This window comes from Coregonus lavaretus (assembly GCF_964263955.1).
Source record: "Coregonus lavaretus genome assembly, chromosome: 17".
Taxonomy (NCBI): domain Eukaryota; kingdom Metazoa; phylum Chordata; class Actinopteri; order Salmoniformes; family Salmonidae; genus Coregonus; species Coregonus lavaretus.
Genome location: NC_140004.1, coordinates 38,225,779 through 38,246,973, shown reverse-complemented (window position 1 = coordinate 38,246,973; position 21,195 = coordinate 38,225,779). Strand labels below are relative to the sequence as shown.

Here is a 21,195-nt window from a genome sequence, read left to right as displayed (position 1 = left end):
GACCCGTCAGCCAGCCATGAGCAGCCAGATCCGTCAGCCAGCCATGAGCAGCCAGATCCGTCAGCCAGCCATGAGCAGCCAGATCCGTCAGCCAGCCATGAGCAGCCAGATCCGTCAGCCCGCCAGGATCCGCCAGATCCGTCAGCCAGCCAGGATCCGCCAGAGCCGTCCAGCCAGGATCCGCCAGAGCCGTCCAGCCAGGATCCGCCAGAGCTGTCCAGCCAGGATCCGCCAGAACCGTCTAGCCAGGATCCGCCAGAGCCGTCCAGCCAGGATCCGCCAGAGCCGTCCAGCCAGGATCCGCCAGAGCCGTCCAGCCAGGATCTGCCAGAGCCGTCCAGCCAGGATCCGCCAGAGCCGTCCAGCCAGGATCCGCCAGAGCCGTCCAGCCAGGATCCGCCAGAGCCGTCCAGCCAGGATCCGCCAGAGCCGTCCAGCCAGGATCCGCCAGAGCCGTCCAGCCAGGATCCGCCAGAGCCGTCCCGCCAGGATCCGCCAGAGCCGTCCAGCCTGGATCCGCCAGAGCCGTCCCGCCAGGATCCGCCAGAGCCGTCTCGCCAGGATCCGCCAGAGCCGTCCCGCCAGGATCCTCCAGAGCCAGCCAGCCAGGATCCGCCATCTAGTCAGGTACTGCCCCTTAGCCCGGTGCTGCCCCTTAGTCCGGTGCTGCCCTTTAGCCCGGTGCTGCCCCTTAGTCCGGTGCTGCCCCTGAGTCCGGTACTGCCCCTTAGCCCGGTGCTGCCCCTTAGTCCTGTACTGCCCTTTAGTCCGGTACTGCCCCGTAGTCCGGTGCTGCCCCTTAGTCCGGTGCTGTCCCTTAGCCCGGTGCTGCCCCTTATCCCGGTGCTGCCCCTTATCCCGGTGCTGCCCCTTAGGCCGATGCTGCCCCTTAGTCCGGGGTTGCCCCTTAGTCCAGGTGGGGTTAGGTGGAGGGTGGTCATTAGGAGGAGGCTACCGAAGCAGGTTGTGACTGTGGTGGGGTGGGGATCACGACCGGGGCCAGAGCCGCCACCATGGACAGACGCCCACCCAGACCCTCCCCTAGTCCTGATGTTGGTGCGCCCGGAGTTCGCACCTTTAGGGGGGGGTACTGTGACACTCTGGCTCTATGGACGTTTATATTGAGCCAGGGTTGTTCATTTTCATGTGTTTGGGTGTATTTCATTTGGTGGTGTTGGGGATGGGTGAGTTTCATTTTGTTTGTGTCATGTGGTGATTGGTCGATGACTCCCAATCGGAGGTAACGAGTGTCAGCTGTCGGCTCGTTATCTCTGATTGGGAGCCATATATATTCTGTATGTTTTCTCCTTTGTGTTGTGGGTTATTGTTTCTTTGTTGCTGTTTGTCGTAATTCAGTATAGAACTTCACGTATCGTCTTTTGTTGTTTTTCGTGGTTGCTTTGATTAATAAAGTCATCATGTTCACTCGCAACGCTGCGCATTGGTCCAATCCTTCAGACGATCGTGACAAGACCACTGATAATCTCCCTCTTACTGGGGCTCCACGCAAGATCTCACCCCGTGGGGTCAAAATGATCACAAGAACGGTGAGCAAAAATCCCAGAACCACACGGGGGGACCTAGTGAATGACCTGCAGAGAGCTGGGACCAAAGTAACAAAGCCTACCATCAGTAACACACTACGCCGCCATGGACTCAAATCCTGCAGTGCAGACGTGTCCCCCTGCTTAAGCCAGTACATGTCCAGGCCCGTCTGAAGTTTGCTAGAGTGCATTTGGATGATCCAGAAGAGGATTGGGAGAATGTCATATGGTCAGATGAAACCAAAATATAACTTTTTGGTAAAAACTCAACTCGTCGTGTTTGGAGGACAAAGAATGCTGAGTTGCATCCAAAGAACACCATACCTACTGTGAAGCATGGGGGTGGAAACATCATGCTTTGGGGCTGTTTTTCTGCAAAGGGACCAGGACGACTGATCCGTGTAAAGGAAAGAATGAATGGGGCCATGTATCGTGAGATTTTGAGTGAAAACCTCCTTCCATCAGCAAGGGCATTGAAGATGAAACGTGGCTGGGTCTTTCAGCATGACAATGATCCCAAACACACCGCCCGGGCAACGAAGGAGTGGCTTCGTAAGAAGCATTTCAAGGTCCTGGAGTGGCCTAGCCAGTCTCCAGATCTCAACCCCATAGAAAATCTTTGGAGGGAGTTGAAAGTCCGTGTTGCCCAGCGACAGCCCCAAAACATCACTGCTCTAGAGGAGATCTGCATGGAGGAATGGGCCAAAATACCAGCAACAGTGTGTGAAAACCTTGTGAAGACTTACAGAAAACGTTTGACCTGTGTCATTGCCAACAAAGTGTATATAACAAAGTATTGAGAAACTTTTGTTATTGACCAAATACTTATTTTCCACCATAATTTGCAAATAAATTCATAAAAAATCCTACAATGTGATTTTCTGGATTTTTTTTCTCATTTTGTCTGTCATAGTTGACATGTACCTATGATGAACATTACAGGCCTCTCTCATCTTTTTAAGTGGGAGAACTTGCACAATTGGTGGCTGACTAAATACCTTTTTCCCCACTGTAGGTGTGTGTGTGTTTGTTTGTGTATATGAATGGGAGCGTGAGAGAAGAGTGAGGGATGGATGGTGAATATGTGTAGGAGGGTGGGAGAGAATGGGTGTGCGGATGCATAGGGTATATGTTGGGTGGGAATGAATGAGAATGGATGGGAAAGTCGATGGATGGATGGGTGTAAGTGTGTCTGAGAGGTAGTGGGGGTGGGAAAAGATGGGAAAAAACCAATCCTCCATCGTTAACACAATGGAACGGTCAAATGCTTTATTATCTAAATGTTGAAAGTGCGTGGGTGACGGAGAAAAACAAAATTGTGCAGTTTGAGGCCATGTGGCAGAGAGTGATGCGGGCGCTGGAGATGGGGGTTTGAGCAGGTGGGTCTGGGCAGGGGTCTAGGCAGGGGTGATGTGATGTTGTAGATGTTTGTGTGCGTCTGTATTTTTTAGATTGTAAAATATTAAAATCAATCTGACCAAAAACATTTGTTTATAGTGTACCTAGCTTGCATTTACTCCAAGTCGTTTCTTATTACAATATGGAAACATTCATGTACCTATTCGCCACCTCAGTCTTTTCAAATCAATACTAAGTGATCCATCGGTGTTCTCTTTGTATGTCACTGCTCTTCCATGAAGCTACCGTCAGGCTGTCATCAGGACTATACACAAGGAGATACTCATTCTAGTAGTGATCTGAAATGATTGCTCCGGAAAAATAGCTTTGATGAGAATCATCCCACTTCAACAGGCGCTCAGATTGCTTCTGTAACAGTTTCCGAGCGTTATCAGGAAGCCCTAAAGCTGCTCTGAGTGCTCAAATAAAAGCCTCTTCATAAATGGACTGATGTAGACAGTTAGGCTGGGATTCAATTGCTGCAAATATAGCAGCTTTCCACTCTTCCTCCATTGGTGTGGTTGTATTTCTGACAGGCATGGTGGGAAAAGAGAAACAGTCGTACTGTTGGGGTTTTGAGGAGCTGATACATGCACGCACGACCGGCTTCGATGATCCATGAGCTGTGTGTGTGTTAGTGTTGTCAGGATACCAGATTTTTGACTTCGATACCAGGTTTAGTATCATAATACTCGACACCAAAACGATACTCAATACCAAAATGATACTCGATACTTGATACCACGGCAAAAAAAAGGTCTTAGCTAAAGTCACAGAATAACCACTGGGCTTTATTTTTTTCTAAACATACAGTACCAGTCAAAAGTTTGGACACACCTACTCATTCAAGGGTTTTTCTTTATTTTTACTATTTTTTAAATTATAGAATAATAGTGAAGACATCAAAACTATGAAATAACACATATGGAATCATGTAGTAACCACAGAAGTGGTAAACAAATCAAAATATATTTTATATTTGAGATTCTTCAAGTAGCCACCCTTTGCCTTGATGACAGCTTTGCACACTCTTGGCATTCTCTCAACCAGCTTCATGAGGCGAGGTAGTCACCTGGAATGCATTTCAATTAACAGGTGTGCCTTCTTAAAAGTTAATTTTGTGGAATTTCTTTCCTTCTTAATGCGTTCGAGCCAATCAGTTGTGTTGTGACAAGGTAGTGGGGGTATACAGAAGATAGCCCTATTTGGTAAAAGACCAAGTCCATATTATGACAACAACAGCTCAAATAAGCAAAGAGAAACAACAGTCCATCATTACTTTAAGACATGAAGGTCAGTCAATACGGAAAAGTTCTAATAAATCAGAGACAGTGTCACCAGCAAAGCACCCCCACACCATAACACCCTCTCCTCCATGTTTTACGGTGGGAACTACACATGCGGAGATCATCTGTTCACCCACACCGCGTCTTACAAAGACACAGCGATTTGAACCAAAAATCTCAAATTTGGACTCCAGACCAAAGGACAGATTTCCACCGGTCTAATGTCCATTGCTCGTGTTTCTTGGCCCAAGCAGGTCTCTTCCTCTTATTGGTGTCCTTTAGTAGTGGTTTCTTTGCAGCAATTTCACCATGAAGGCCTGATTCACACAGTCCCCTCTGAACAGTTGATGTTGAGATGTGTCTGTTACTTGATCTCTGTAAAGCATTTATTTGGGCTGCAATTTCTGAGGCTGGTAACTCTAATGAACTTATCTTCTGCAGCAGAGTTAACTCTGGGTCTTCCATTCTTGTGGCGGTCCTCATGAGAGCCAGTTTCATCATTGCGTTTGATGGTTTTTGCGACTGCACTTGAATAAACTTTCAAAGTTCTTGAACTTTTCCGTATTGACTGACCTTCATGTCTTAAAGTAATGATGGACTGTTGTTTCTCTTTGCTTATTTGAGCTGTTCTTGCCATAATATGGACTTGGTCTTTTACCAAATAGGGCTATCTTCTGTATACCCCCCCCTACCTTGTCACAACACAACTGATTGGCTCAAACGTATTAAGAAGGAAAGAAATTCCACAAATTAACTTTTAAGAAGGCACAGCTGTTAATTGAAATGCATTCCAGGTGACTACCTCACCTCATGAAGCTGGTTGAGAGAATGCCAAGAGTGAGCAAAGCTGTCATCAAGGCAAAGGGTGGCTATTTGAAGAATCTCAAATATAAAATATATTTTGATTTGTTTAACACTTTTTAAAATACTTTTTTGGTTACTACATGATTCCATATGTGTTATTTCATAGTTTTGATGTCTTCACTATTATTCTACAATTTAAAAAATAGTAAAAATAAAGAAAAACCCTTGAATGAGTAGGTGTGTCCAAACTTTTGACTGGTAGTGTATGTTGTTAACTGGTAGACCAAATAAAATAAAGAATATCTTCTATTCTATATTCAATTTCTTGCAAAAATTAAACACCATATTAAATAAAACCATATCGGAGACTCAGAGCAGACAAAATAATTTTCTAATGTAATTTGATACATATCAGGCTTAATCATCTATGGCCATAATATTGGGTCAAATTACATTCATTAGACCTGTAACCTGGGCTCCCAAGTGGCGCAGCGGTCTAAGGCACTGCATCTCAGTGGTAGAGGTGTCACTACAGACCCTGGTTCGATTCCAGGCTGTATCACAATCCAGCCGTGATTGGGAGTCCCATAGGGCGGTGCACAATTGGCCAAGCGTCGTCTGGGGTCATTGTAAATAAGAATTTGTTCTTAACTGACTTACCTAGTTAAATGAAAAATAGCTAAATAATTGTATGTAGTAAATGAATTGTTTTGTTCCAGTACAACATAAAAAACACTTTGAAGCTAATTTATGAAGCTTTTATATTGCAATAGTCTACACACCATAGAAATAAAATGGAATTTACACAGCATACTACCATTTCCAGAGTGCATTTCACTTCCCAGGGTGCAAAGCTCAGCACAGGGCTGCTGGCTGGCTAGTGGCTACTGCTACAAGCCCAGACAAACACGAAGTAGTCTAAATATATTGCTGTCAAGTTCTGAGTGCATTTCACATTACTCTTAGGATGTGTAATCATATTATAATGCTCACATGAATGTCATGCTGAGGGCCTCCTGAGTTGCGCAGCGGTCTAAGGCAGTGCTATGCAGTGCTTGAGGCGTCACTACAGACCCGGGTTCGTCCCAGGCTGTGTCACAGCCGGCCGTGACCAGGAGACCCATGAGGCGGCGCACAATTGGCCTAGCGTTGTCCGGTTAGGGGAGGGTTTGGCCAGCCGGGATAAGAAAAAAAAGAAGTTCATAAAATTCCTCAACAATATTTTAAGATTTAATTATTTTCTTACGAACTTCTCAAATATCTTCTTACAAATTTTCTTAAGATGTTTGTTGCTAGGCATCTGTTTTAGCAAGCTATCTAGCTGGCAATGATGTTAGAATATTTCTTACTGAGATTACTGTTCTAAAACATGTTCTTGGTTTTAAAATAATATATACTGGAACTTTCAGATGAAATTTGTGAGTGAATTAAACATGTTCAATTGCTTTCATGAGCTTTTTCTCTCACAGCCCTGAGTTTAAGACAAGGGTTTAGCTATCTTGGAATTAAGAACATTTCCAATAACTTTATTTTCAAGAATCTAATTTCTTCTTAACTTTTTGCTTAAGGAGAAACATGAGAAATAGCGCAAGAACATTTCCAATAACCTTTCTTAGGAATAACAACTTTGCTTAACAAACTTCTTAAGTCTATAGTTAAGGAAAAAATTTGAGTTAAGAAGAAATGTCTTCTTAAGAAGTTTTTGTGAATCTGGGCCCTGCTCTGTAATCAAAGTATTCCCATAGTTTGCTTCTGTAGACAGTTTTGTCAACAAGCTGCGGGCGTGGAGGTATGAGGTTTTCGTTTGAAAATGGCCATGCTGTCGGCTCTCTCTTCTTGCTTGCTTCTCAAAAGTGGCTTGCGTAGTATCAGTACAGCCTGGCTAGCTACTGCCCCCTTGAGAAGATTCAGACAAATTACTGGACAGACTCGAACCTCTCGATGTGTATATGACGTGAGACACATTTGTGAACCATTTTTCATGTTCTGGTATCTAAGTTTTGGTATACCGTGCAACACTAGTGTGTGTGTGTGTGTGAATATATAATGCTTGAGCACATGTTCAATACTTGATGATGCTCTGTGTGAACTGCCATCGGTTTTTAACTGCCCCGTTGGACTAAATCTTCCCCACTCTGCAACCCCAGCACTTTCTCAACGTCACCCCCTGCAGTTGGCTAAGTGGCAACCTCCTTCCCAACCCCAGCGTAGGGTCTGACTTTGATAAGACTGAACCCTCCACACCATGAATGAGACAATTCAAAACCAAATCCCCCCCTTTCAGAGTTCCGTTGGCTAGGCACACATCTTCTGCTCTCCTTTTTTCATCTTTTTAAATCAAGACCGAGTGAGAGGCTGAGGGCACGGGGAGAGAGGGAGTAAGAAGAGAAGTGGAGGGTGCAGAAATACTGTTCCCTAGTGTCGCACGCGCACACACACACAAAACGCTTTGATGGACGATAAAGTTCATACAAAACCGTGCCCTCCCACCCTTTTACGCTTTGATGGCATAGGATCCTCCTCTGTCTCTCTTCCCACTCACCTGTTATGAGTTAGGAGCATGCACGCACTCACTCACACGCACACACACACACACACACACACACACACACACACACACACACACACACACACACACACACACACACACACACACACACACACACACACACACACACACACACACACACACATGCACACACACACACACACACACACACACACACACACACACATACATACACACACACATACATACACACACACACACACACACACACCTACACACACACACACACACACACACACATACACACACACACACACGGCTCTGATGGACAGTTTGAAAATGGCCTGTCCATGATTTGTTTGCCTTGGTCCAGAAGGCAGTGATTTAGGAGTCATGTCAGTATATTGGTTTTGATTCTGTTGCTACTCAGGCTGAAAAAGTTTTTCCTGATAGTTTGTTGGCAGAGTGAGGGTTTGCTTTCAGGCCAAGCTGCTTCTCATGCCAGCTGTTCAATATATGATGTCCCTCCTGGATGCAAAGTACCTTTCAGTAGAAAAATACAGAAAAATACTTGGGGTGCATCTCAATAGTCTAAAAGTGACCTCCTCTTCTTGACCCATCATCCTCATATGCACTGATCTGAAAACAAACAGTAGGAAAGATCTATCTCAAACGTTCTCTCTCTCTCATACACCTCTCTCTCTCACACACATTCTCTCTATCTCCACGTCTCTCTCCATCTTTGTCTCTCTCATTCCGCATATGGAGCACAGAAAAAATGAATTATATATAATGGAATGTGGCGTATCGCTGGCCAACTCCAGACCATTCTGATGATTGCTTAGAAAGGGATGGCTATGAGCTTTATGGGATTTAATCTGTGGGAGCTGTACTATACAAATCCTTACTATACAAACCCTATACAAACCCTTATGATACAAATCCTTAACAAATATATGTATAACTAACCCAAGATAGTTCATTTGTGTCATTTACAGTGGGAGCAAATGAAGCATAGTGGGCAGAACAAGCAAGGAGGTGGGAAAAGCCAAACACGAGCTAGTGAGTTTTTATTGGTGCGTTGTAGCATGTATTTGCATATTTCCGTTAGGGAACGCCTCCTCTGTGATATGCGTGTGTGCACAAACTCAATTCAACCTTGCACTCCTTCTAAACAACACAGTTTTGGCAAAGTGTGAAGTAAATGAAACTTAGTGCACTGTGTTCATAACAGAGTTTAGTTTTGGGAACAGAAAAATATATTGATGTTTCATAGATGAGGAAAATGAGCAGAATGTCGGCCCGGTTTCACCTAGTTCTGTCCTCTCCCACTACCTGCGACTCTACAATATTTGGTGGTGAGAAAACGTTCTAAATGGATGCTTCAGCTTTATAGCCCCTGTGATGTGTCTGGGTCTGTCTGTGACCTTACTATACAAACCCTAGACATACCCTTACTAGACAAACCCTTTACAAACCATTTCTTTACTTCCTGGATAGTTCTGCATCGGTTTTGAATAGAAGATACAAATATATGGACGCAGCTTTACCTAAGGTTTTATTTGAGGTCTTTGTTGAGGCGGGAAAATGATGTGTACCTGCACTCTGAGCAGGAGTAATGGATGGTATGTTAGCTGAGCAAAGCAGAGACTGATGATTTAACATGAGATATGTTTAAGAGACATCATCATCAGACTGATTTAACATGAGAGATGTTTAAGACGTCACCATTTAACATGAGAGATGTTTAAGAGACATCATCATCACACTGATTTAACATGAGAGATGTTTAAGAGACATCACCATTTAACATGAGAGATGTTTAAGAGACATCACCATTTAACATGAGAGATGTTTAAGAGACATCATCATCAGACTGATTTAACATGAGATATGTTTAAGAGACATCACCATTTAACATGAGAGAGTCTCTGATCTGTAGTTGTTTAATACAGAGGTAGTAGCATACTGTGTGTGTGACCTTAAAGTGACCGCGAGGAGGAAACTGTTTGCTTTGATCGTCTCTGATGTGATTAGAGTGAGTCTTGCTTTGAAATGTGTGTTGTTTCTGCGAAAAAGGAGTGTTTGTTTGAGAGTTTTTGTGTGCGTTTGTGTGTGTGGAGTAATAACAACCAGTGTTCCTGCATGGCCACCATCTGACTCATAATAATAATTATTATTATTTGGGGGGTGCTTATAGTTGTCCTTTAACACACTTATGGTTGTTTCTTGTACAAGTGTGTCATGGAAATGTGTTTTTTGCTTTTCCCAACTCCTCCTGAGACACCCGCAAGAAGTGGGGGTCACCCTTGTCCAGCACCTGCTCAGGGGCACAGTGACAGATTTTTAACCATGTCGGCTCCGGGATTTGAACCAGCAACCATTCGGTGACTGGCCCAATGCTCGAGGCTACATGCCTCCCGAGACTAGTAGAGAGTAGGTTTCGTTTTCCATTGAAAAAGGTTTTGCTACGGTGTGCCCTACTGAACACAACCAGGTCTTCATCTGAAAGTAACAGCAACCCAACTGGTAACAGCGTGTTGGCTCTCCTGCTGGACAAATGACTCCCATTTAGCATTTAGATGGACCATGTAGCTGTGATGTGTCACTAAGGCTGTTTACCATGCTCAGTGTTCACTCCAAATCTAATCTCATCTGGGACTGTATAAATTATGTGCATTATTTAATCTTTCATTATGTACATGAAGATTATCACGGGGGTGCATCACAATAGTCTCTGAGATTATGCATCTTTTCAAATGATATGAACTCAGTGGGGAAGCTGGGATGTGTTTGTGTGTGTGTGTGTGTGTGTCTTTGTTAATTTGTGTTTGTTGTGTGTGTGTGTGTACTGTCTTTTGCAGAACAATATACCAGAACCTCATGGTTTCCCCTCCTCATAATGCTCTCATAAACATCAAAGCAGCCTGTTGTTTTATATGGAAAACATCCCGTTTCAAAGGGCATATCTGGCTTTATTGAATCAACAAGGATATTGTCATTTTGTGGTATTAGCAATGTCAGCACCATGTTATCTGAGAAGCGGGCGGTAAACCAGGGGTGAAACATCTTTCTGCCTGTTTTAAACTCACTCACACATTGCACTGATAGGAACCCACTGTATTACTGCTCTAGCTTAGCCTTTACTGTATAGTTAGTTGGTCTTGCACCTAGAGTGATAAAATGGGTCTGTTGGTCTGCAGTCCAGTGCCTTTCTTCTATCTCTGTGAGGTTCACTCAGGGCACAGTGGAGGTATACTTTTTCCATTCCTATCCTCCATTTATCCCTCTATCGCCCTAATGTTCCCTTCTTTCATCCTCTTTACCAAACTTGTGTGTATGAGTGTGTTTTGGGATTTAAACGAGAGTTGAACAGAGAGTCAACAAGCCAACGGAACAATTAAAAGGGTTTTATTGGCATGGGAAGCATGTTTACATTGTCAAAGCAAGTGGAATAGATAATAAACAAAATTGAAATAATCAATCAGAAGTAAACATTACACTCACAAAAGTTTCAAAAGAATAGAGACATTTCAAATTGTATATTATTGGCTATGTATAGTGTTGTAACTGTGTAAATAGTTGAAGTACAAAAGGGAAAATAAATAGACAGATACAGTTGAAGTCGGAAGTTTACATACACGTTAGCCAAATACATTTAAACTCAGTTTTTCACAATTCCTGACATTTAATCCTAGTAAAAATTCCCTGTCTTAGGTCAGTTAGGATCACCACTTTATTTTAAGAATGTGAAATGTCAGAATAATAGTAGAGAGAATGATTTATTTCAGCTTTTATTTCTTTCATCACATTCCCAGTGGGTCAGAAGTTTACATACACTCAATTAGTATTTGGTAGCATTGCCTTTAAATTGTTTAACTTGGGTCAAACGTTTCGGGTAGCCTTCCACAAGCTTCCCACAATAAGTTGGGTGAATTTTGGCCCATTCCTCCTGACAGAGCTGGTGTAACTGAGTCAGGTTTGTAGGCCTCCTTGCTCGCATACGCTTTTTCAGTGCTGCCCAACATTTTCTATAGGATTGAGGTCAGGGCTTTGTGATGGCCACTCCAATACCTTGACTTTGTTGTCCTTAAGCCATTTTACCACAACTTTGGAAGTATGCTTGGGGTCATTGTCCATTTGGAAGACTCAATTGCGACCAAGCATTAACTTCCTGACTGATATCTTTGATATGTTGCTTCAATATATACACATAATTTTCCTTCCTCATGATGCCATCTATTTTGTGAAGTGCACCAGTCCCTCCTGCAGCAAAGCACCACCACAGCATGATGCTGCCACCCCCGTGCTTCACGGTTGGGGTGGTGTTCTTCGGCTTGCAAGCGTTACCCTTTTTCCTCCAAACATAACGATGGTCATTATGGCCAAACAGTTCAATTTTTTTTTCATCAGACCAGAGGACATTTCTCCAAAAAGTACGATCTTTGTCCCGATGTGCAGTTGGAAACCGTAGTCTAGCTTTTTTATGGCGGTTTTGGAGCAGTGTCTTCTTCCTTGCTGAGCGGCCTTTCAGGTTATGTCAATATTGGATTTGTTTTACTGTGGATATAGATACTTTTGTACCTGTTTCGTCCAGCATCTTCACAAGGTCCTTTGCTGTTGTTCTGGGATTGATTTGCACTTTTCGTACCAAAGTACGTTCATCTCTAGGAGACAGAACGCCTCTCCTTCCTGAGCGGTATGACGGCTGCGTGGTCCCATGGTGTTTATACTTGCGTACTATTGTTTGTACAGATGAACGTGGTACCTTCAGGCGTTTGGAAATTGCTCCCAAGGATGAACCAGACTTGTGGAGGTCTACAATGTTTTTTCTGAGGTCTTGTCTGATTTTTTTGATTTTCCCATGATGTCAAGCAAAGAGGCACTGAGTTTGAAGGTAGGCCTTGAAATACATCCACAGGTACACCTCCAATTGACTCAAATTATGTCAATTAGCCTATCAGAAGCTTCTAAAGCCATGACATCATTTTCTTGAATTTTCCAAACTGTTTAAAGGCACGGTCAAATTAGTGTATGTAAACTTCTGACCCACTGGAATTGTGATACAGTGAATTATAAGTGAAATAATTTGTTTGTAAACAATTGTTGGAAAAATGACTTGTGTCATGCACAAAGTAGATTTCCTAACCGACTTGCCAAAACTGTTTGTTAACAAGAAATTTGTGGAGTGGTTGAAAAACGAGTTTTAATTACTCCAACCTAAGTGTATGTAAACTTCCGAGTTCAACTGTATGTGTCTCTAATATGGTCATACATTTGGCAGGAGGTTAGGAATTGCAGCTCAGTTTCCACCTCATTTTATGAGCAGTGTGCACATGGCCCGTCTTCTCTCGAGAGCCAGGTCTGCCTACGGCGTCCTCTCTCAATAACAAGGCTATGCTTACTAAGTCTGTACATAGCTTTCCTTAATTTTAGGTCAGTCACAGTGTCAGGTTAATTCTTTCCAATGTGTCAAGTAATTATCTTTTTGTTTTCTCATGATTTGGTTGGATCTAATTGTGTTGTTGTCCTGGGGCTCTGTTTGTGTTTGTAAACAGAGCCCAAGGACCAGCTTGCTTAGGGGACTCTTCTCCAGGTTCATCTATGTATGTGGTTGTAGAATTGAACTGCTCTTTTTTGGATTTGATAATTAGCGTGTATCGTCCTAATTCTGCATGCAGAGTCTCAATTTGGTGTTTGTCCCACCCCACAAACCTGAGGAAAGACATTAGTTTTTTTTGCCAATTATAACCGCACATTGATTTTATAATTTACATTTTAGTCAGTTAGCAGACGCTCTTATCCAGAGCGACTTACAGGAGCAATTAGGGTTAAGTGCCTTGCTCAAGGGCACATCGACAGATTTTTGACCTAGTCGGCTCGGGGATTAGAACCAGTGACCTTTCTGAATGCTTCCCAGCCAAAACAGTTCGGAAGAATTTGTGCATATATTATAATGACATTTTGTTACGTTTTTTGTTAGTTTTGGACTTCGGTAAGTAATTTTTTTCGGTTGTTCAGGCACACAACATTTCTTCTTGAGGCAAGCCGAAGTTGGTAGCCAAAGTCTACGCACCTTCGTCTGTGATTGGTCAACAGTAGGGATTCTTCAGTAAGTCTTTGTTGTCATTCAACGAGAGACGACTAGATTTCATACACATCTTTTCATTGAGAAAAATACTGCACCAAACACCTTATTTAGATGTAAAATTGCGCAACTAAAATCTCATTATGTTTATATTTTTTATTTTTTATTTTTTGAGGATGTGTAGACTGGCGTCTCAAAATGGACAAACAGTACTATTGCTGCTTTTTCAAGCGAAGGTCTTTTAAGGGAGTATGCTAGCTATGAGCTACTCGTTTGGTCGTATGGTAATTTGGTAAAAAGATAATTTGACATTTGCTCAGGACATTGTTTTCACTGAGGAAATGTAGGAGTCTGCTGTTGATGATAATGTGGAGGATCTCTCTCTCTCTGCTTCTTCATTATTTATTTGATTTATTTTATATACATTCCCATCTTTCAAATAACAGATACAGTCATTTAGCAGACACTCTTATCTAGAGCGACTTACAGTTAGTGAGTGCATACATTTTTTGTTTTTCATACTGGTCCCCCGTGGGAAACGAACCCACAACCCTGGCGTTGCAAACGCCATTCTCTACCAACTTAGCTACACAGGACTTTTCATCAATGTCACCCTCTGAAGATCTTTCAGTAATATATGTAATGAATCCATTTTGATATAGTGAGAGGGAGCGGGACAATGTTCTTCCTGTGTATTGATCATCAATCCATAACAAGCTGTTTGCATTTGAAAGTTACAAAAAAAATCACTCTGTGAGTGATGGAGACGGACTAGCCTATCATAGCTCTACACCCAGACCCAACTGTCTGTCCCACTCCTTCAACCTCTCCCTCTTTCTTTTTATTATTTTGTTCTGTCTCTCTCCCTGTCTCTCTGAGCCATTCAAATCAACTTCAAAAGGAGGAGAGGCATGGAGTGTTGACACTGTGTGAGGGAGAGTGTGGTGATTGTATATCTGAGGAGCATTAAATATAGAATGGAGCTAATCCAAAAGACCAGGGCACAAGCCTCTGGCCTTCAGGACCACCACAGTACAGAGGAGGCACTGTGTGTGTGTGTGTGTTTTATCGCTTCGCTGTGTAAATGAATTATTTGGATGGGGGAAAGGTATGTTTGTGTAGAAACAGCCAGGCTTCTAGGCACTCCAATAATGGTGTTGTCTGAAACACAGCTGGTGCACGACGCTAACTCCTAATTCTTCCAAATGTTTTAATCGACTTTCTCTTTGAAAAAGCTCCAATACTTTGAAATGCTTAATCCTTCCTCTCCCTCTCTCCTCTGTCAGGTGACTGATAAATCAGTGAGGGCGTTTGTCGAGCACTGTCCCGAGCTGCAGTTCGTAGGCTTTATGGGCTGTTCTGTGACATCACTGGGAGTCATCCATCTTACTGAGGTGAGTAGACTTCACAAAATGGCAGATGTTTGTGTGTGCTGATGAATGAATGCAAGCTACGGTGTGGAAATAAGATTCTCCAATGTTTGTTGTTGTTTTTCTTGTAAATTGTCAAGCAGGCTGTTTTCGGAGAACACCTGGCTCAATTAATGTTAAATAAGTAAATACATGACCTGAATGTGTAAGAAATAAGTAGGCCGTAAAAACAGATTTTTATATTTAGAAATGAACAGTTGTATACGAATGTGTTTTTTGAGGAGGGCATGCAACTTCCCGAAACACAGGTCTGAGTGTTTTTGTAACTTTCAAAGTTAACTTTAAATCTCCTGAGAGCTTAATAAGATGAATCCTAATGCAATACCCTGCTGTTTGACTATTACCATGCTAATGAGAAGGGCTTCATGGTTAAAGATATCCATGACACGCAACACACACACACACACACACACACACACACACTGAATGGAACCTATCAGCTAATTCTGTGTTTTTTTGTGTTTTATGTTTCAGTACTACTATTTCCCCTTCTCCACCTGTAATGAATTGATCTGTGTGTTGGTGCGTGTATGTGTGTGTGTGTGTGTGTTGGTGTGTTGGTGTGTGTGTGTTTGTGTTCGTGTGTGTGTGTTTGTGTGTTGGTGTGTTTGTGTGTGTGTGTTGGTGTGTTGGTGCGTTTGTGTGTTCGTGCGTGTGTGTTGGTATGTTGGTTTGTGTGTGTGTGTGTGTTGGTATGCGTGTGTTGGTGTTTGTGTGTGTGTGTTGGTGCGTGTGTGTGTTGGTGCGTGTGTGTTGGTATGTTGGTTTGTGTGTGTGTGTGTGTTGGTATGCGTGTGTTTTGGTGCGTGTGTTGGTGCGTGTGTGTGTGTGTTGGTTTGTGTTGGTGTGTTGGTGTGTGTGTTGGTTTGTGTGTGTGTGTGTGTTGGTGTGTGTTGGTGTGTTGGTGCGTGTGTTGGTGCGTGTGTGTGCTCCTCCTCAAATGCAATTACACGTATGTTAATGAGAGGAGAAGCCTGATGCTGCGCCTCATTATTAGATTAAACAGCAGATTCATTTATTTTCATGGTCGATCAACCGAGCTGTTTTGGTTTGACCTTCGCCACGCTGCTTTAGCGAAATATAATGATGCTAACAATTCATTATCATATTAGCATAGGCCCTACCTGCAGGTAATTGGGGGAAGTGAACCCACGCTAGATAAGTGAACGTTAGCCCTGTGTGTTCATGGAGGTTACTCTTCATTAGAAAATCAGGTAAAGGTAAGCCAACAGGAGGTGCAATATCTGTGGATCACCTTTGTAGCACCATTGTAACTCCCACTGTGTCTCTCTCTGTCCGTTTCCTCTCTCTCTCTCTCTCTCTCTCTCTCTCTCTCTCTCTCTCTCTCTCTCTCTCTATCTCTCTCTCTCTCTCTCTCTGTCTCTCTTTCTCTGTCTCTCTGTCTCTGTCTCTCTCTCTCTCTCTCTCTCTCTCTCTCTCTCTCTCTCTCTCTCTCTCTCTCTCTCTCTCTCTCTCTCTCTCCCTCTCTGTCTGTCTCCCCTCGTCGTCTCTCTCTGAATAATCTGCTGTGGTAATTATCTGCGTTTAGACTTTGATTCCTCGTCTCATTCAGCCTCGTTCAGCAGCCATAGGAAATATTCCTTCGCTTGGAATCGTTGCATTTCTGATGACTCAGAGGACCTCTTCCCTCGTTCCGTCTCTCCTCTCTCCACTCCCGTTCTGTCTATTATCACACTCGTTCCTATCAGTGACGCTCTTCCTAACGAGTTATCAGGAAAAGTCCTCTACTTTCATTAACTTTTCTCCTATTGGTCTCTATTAATTTACCTTTTAGTAGTTTTTTTTTGCCACTTCTGAGAAATTATCTTGCGAGCGGAAATCAATTTAAGTTGATTTTTTATCAAGTGAGCTGCCAATCCAAGTAGCTCACTACAAGGATTTAGAGTAGAATAGAATGTTAAGTGAAATATGTGAAATATGCTCAAATTGGATACCAATGTCTTGTGGTGCACAGCATTTCAGGGCAATGGGAACTTAATCTGTGTTAACACTATTGTGATGTACAACCAAACACAATTGAGTATTTGTCATGCAGCAGAGTGATGCATCTAAGTCTTGTTTCCTTGTTTAGTTGACTGAGAGCTTGTGGTAGTATTAATGGCTATGTTGATATTGGTTGTCATATACCAAGGCAAGTCATATACAGTGGGGAAAAAAAGTATTTAGTCAGCCACCAATTGTGCAAGTTCTCCCACTTAAAAAGATGAGAGAGGCCTGTAATTTTCATCATAGGTACACGTCAACTACGACAGACAAAATGAGAAAAGAAATTCCAGAAAATCACATTGTAGGATTTTTAATGAATTTATTTGCAAATTATGGTGGAAAATAAGTATTTGGTCAATAACAAAAGTTTCTCAATACTTTGTTATATACCCTTTGTTGGCAATGACACAGGTCAAATGTTTTCTGTAAGTCTTCACAAGGATTTCACACACTGTTGCTGGTATTTTGGCCCATTCCTCCATGCAGATCTCCTCTAGAGCAGTGATGTTTTGGGGCTGTCGCTGGGCAACACAGACTTTCAACTCCCTCCAAAGATTTTTTATGGGGTTGAGATCTGGAGACTGGCTAGGCCACTCCAGGACCTTGAAATGGTTCTTACGAAGCCACTCCTTCGTTGCCCGGGCGGTGTGTTTGGGATCATTGTCATGCTGAAAGACCCAGCCACGTTTCATCTTCAATGCCCTTGCTGATGGAAGGAGGTTTTCACTCAAAATCTCACGATACATGGCCCCATTCATTCTTTCCTTTACACGGATCAGTCGTCCTGGTCCCTTTGCAGAAAAACAGCCCCAAAGCATGATGTTTCCACCCCCATGCTTCACAGTAGCTATGGTGTTCTTTGGATGCAACTCAGCATTCTTTGTCCTCCAAACACGACGAGTTGAGTTTTTACCAAAAAGTTATATTTTGGTTTCATCTGACCATATGACATTCTCCCAATCCTCTTCTGGATCATCCAAATGCACTCTAGCAAACTTCAGACGGGCCTGGACATGTACTGGCTTAAGCAGGGGGACACGTCTGGCACTGCAGGATTTGAGTCCCTGGCGGCGTAGTGTGTTACTGATGGTAGGCTTTGTTACTGTCACGATCGTGTGAATGATGAGACCAAAGCGCAGCGCGTGTTCCGATAAACATGATGACTTTATTTAATTAAAGTGCAACACGAGAAAACAACAAAGAACGATACGTGAAGTTCCAATACTGAAATAAACTAACAGCATCAAGGAAACAAAAACCCACAAACCCCACAGGAAACATACAGCATAAATATGGCTCCCAATCAGAGATAACGAGCCGAACAGCTGACACTCGTTACCTCCGATTGGGAGTCAATGAATACAAACACCCAACATAGAAATACCACAACCTAGACACCCCAACATAGAAATACACCCAAAACAAATGAACATGAACAACCCTGGCTCAAGAATAAAGGTCCGTGGAGCCAGAGTGTTACATTACCCCCCCCTAAAGGTGCGACCTCCGGGCGCACCAGCAAACAGTCTAGGGGAGGGTCTGGGTGGGCGTCTGTCCAGGTGGCGGCTCTGGCCCAGGTCGTGGTCCCCACCCCACCATAGTCATTACCCACTTACTTAGCCTCCTACACATTACCACCCCCCCACTACACCCCACTGGGTTAAGGGGCGGCACCGGACTAAGGGGCAGCACCGGACTACGGACCAGCACCGGGATAAGGGGCAGCACCGGGCTAAGGGGCAGCACCGGGCTAAGGGGCAGCCCCGGGCTAAGGACCAGCACCGGGATAAGGACCAGCACCAGGCTAAGGAACAGTACCTGACTAAGTGGCAGCACCGGACTGAGGGGCAGCTCCGGACTGAATGGCGGATCCTGGCTGGCTGGCTCAGGCGGATCCTGGCTGAACGGCTCATGGCTGGCTGAAGGATCTGGCTGCTCATGGCTGGCCGACGGATCTGGCTGCTCATGGCTGGCCGACGGATCTGGCTGATCCTGTCTGGCCGAAGGCTCTGGCTGATCCTGTCTGGCGGAAGGCTCTGGCTGATCCGGTCTGGCGGAAGGCTCTGGCTGATCCGGTCTGACGGAAGGCTCTGGCTGCTCCGGTCTGACGGAAGGCTCTGGCTGATCCGGTCTGACGGAAGGCTCTGGCTGATCCGGTCTGGCGGAAGGCTCTGGCTGCTCCTGTCTGGCGGAAGGCTCTGGCTGATCCTGTCTGGCGGAAGGCTCTGGCTGATCCTGTCTGGCGGAAGGCTCTGGCTGATCCTGTCTGGCGGAAGGCTCTGGCTGATCCTGTCTGGCGGAGAGCTCTAGCGGCTCCGATCTGGCGGACGGCTCTGAAGGCTCATGGCAGACGGGCGGCCTTGTAGGCTCTGTACAGACGGGTAGTTCAGACGGCGTTGGGCAGACGGACAGTTCAGACGGCGTTGGGCCGACAGGCAGTTCAGGCGCCGTTGGGCAGACGGGCAGTTCAGACGGCGCTGGGCAGACGGGCAGTTCAGACGGCGTTGGGCAGACGGACAGTTCAGACCCCGTTGGGCAGACGGACCGTTCAGGCCCTCTGAGGCGCACCGTAGGCCTGTTGCGTGGTGCCGGAACTGGAGGTACCGGGCTGAGGACACGCATCACAGGGCTAGTGCGGGGAGAAGCAACAGGGCATGCTTGGCCCTGGGGACGCACCGTAGGCCTGATGCGTGGTGCCGGAACTGGAGGTACCGGGCTGAGGACACGCATCTCAGGGCTAGTGCGGGGAGTCGGAACAGGGCATGCTTGGCCCTGGGGACGCACCGTAGGCCTGATGCGTGGTGCCGGAACTGGAGGTACCGGGCTGAGGACACGCATCACAAGGCTAGTGCGGGGAGTCGGAACAGGGCATGCTGGACCCTGGGGACTCCCATAACGCCTAGTGCGGGGAGCCGGAACAGGGCATGCTGGACCCTGGGGACTCACCTCACGCCTAGTGCGGAGAGCAGGAACAGGCCGGGCTGGGCTGGCGACGCGCACCGTATCCCTGGTGCGAGTGGCCGGAACAGGCCGGGCCGGGCTGGCGAAGCGCACCGTTTCCCTGGTGCGTGGAGTAGGAACAGGCCGGGCTGGGCTGGCGACGCACACCGTATCCCTGGTGCGAGTGGCCGGAACAGGCCGGGCCGGGCTGGCGAAGCGCACCGTATCCCTGGTGCGTGGAGTAGGAACAGGCAGGGCTGAGCTGACGACGCACACCGTATCCCTGGTGCGAGTGGCCGGAACAGGCCGGGCCGGGCTGGCGAAGCGCACCGTATCCCTGGTGCGTGGAGTAGGAACAGGCCGGTCCATACCGGGAACACACACCACTGGCCTCAACCGAGGATCAGGAACGGGCCGGACCGGACTGGCAACATACCTCAGTCCTTCACGCCGTGCCACACACACATCCCTGCCTCTTCTCGCCAATGGCTCCCGTACTCCGTTAGCCCTCTCACCTATACTCCCTGTGGCAGCTTCCTGCTGCCCAGCCGCCCAAGCCATGTGCCCCCCCCCAAAAACTTTTTGGGGTTGCCTCACGTCCACGGGCTTCCAGCCTCGCCTTCGCGCTGCCTCCTCGTACCACCTCCTCTCGGCTTTGGCTGCCTCCAGCTCTTCCCGAGGGCGGTGATATTCCTCCGGTTGTGCCCAAGGATCCTCTCCGTCCAATAACTCCTCCCATGTCCAGACCCTCGGCTCCTGGACACGCTGCTTGGTCCTGGTATGGTGGGTTTTTCTGTCACGATCGTGTGAATGATGAGACCAAAGCGCAGCGCGTGTTCCGATAAACATGATGACTTTATTTAATTAAAGTGCAACACGAGAAAACAACAAAGAACGATACGTGAAGTTCCAATACTGAAATAAACTAACAGCATCAAGGAAACAAAAACCCACAAACCCCACAGGAAACATACAGCATAAATATGGCTCCCAATCAGAGATAACGAGCCGAACAGCTGACACTCGTTACCTCCGATTGGGAGTCAATGAATACAAACACCCAACATAGAAATACCACAACCTAGACACCCCAACATAGAAATACACCCAAAACAAATGAACATGAACAACCCTGGCTCAAGAATAAAGGTCCGTGGAGCCAGAGTGTTACAGTTACTTTGGTCCCAGC

The 21,195-nt window shown here is 45.3% G+C and overlaps 1 pseudogene across 1 annotated transcript in view; it reads left to right on the top strand.

Moving 5' to 3' along the window:
• Positions 1-21,195, top strand: part of LOC311144387 (F-box/LRR-repeat protein 17-like) — a 407,455-nt pseudogene that overhangs the window by 116,098 nt on the left and 270,162 nt on the right. Inside the window, exon 6 of the transcript in view lies at positions 14,916-15,023. The product of the transcript in view is annotated as an F-box/LRR-repeat protein 17-like (transcript). The remainder of the gene's footprint in view (positions 1-14,915; positions 15,024-21,195) is intronic.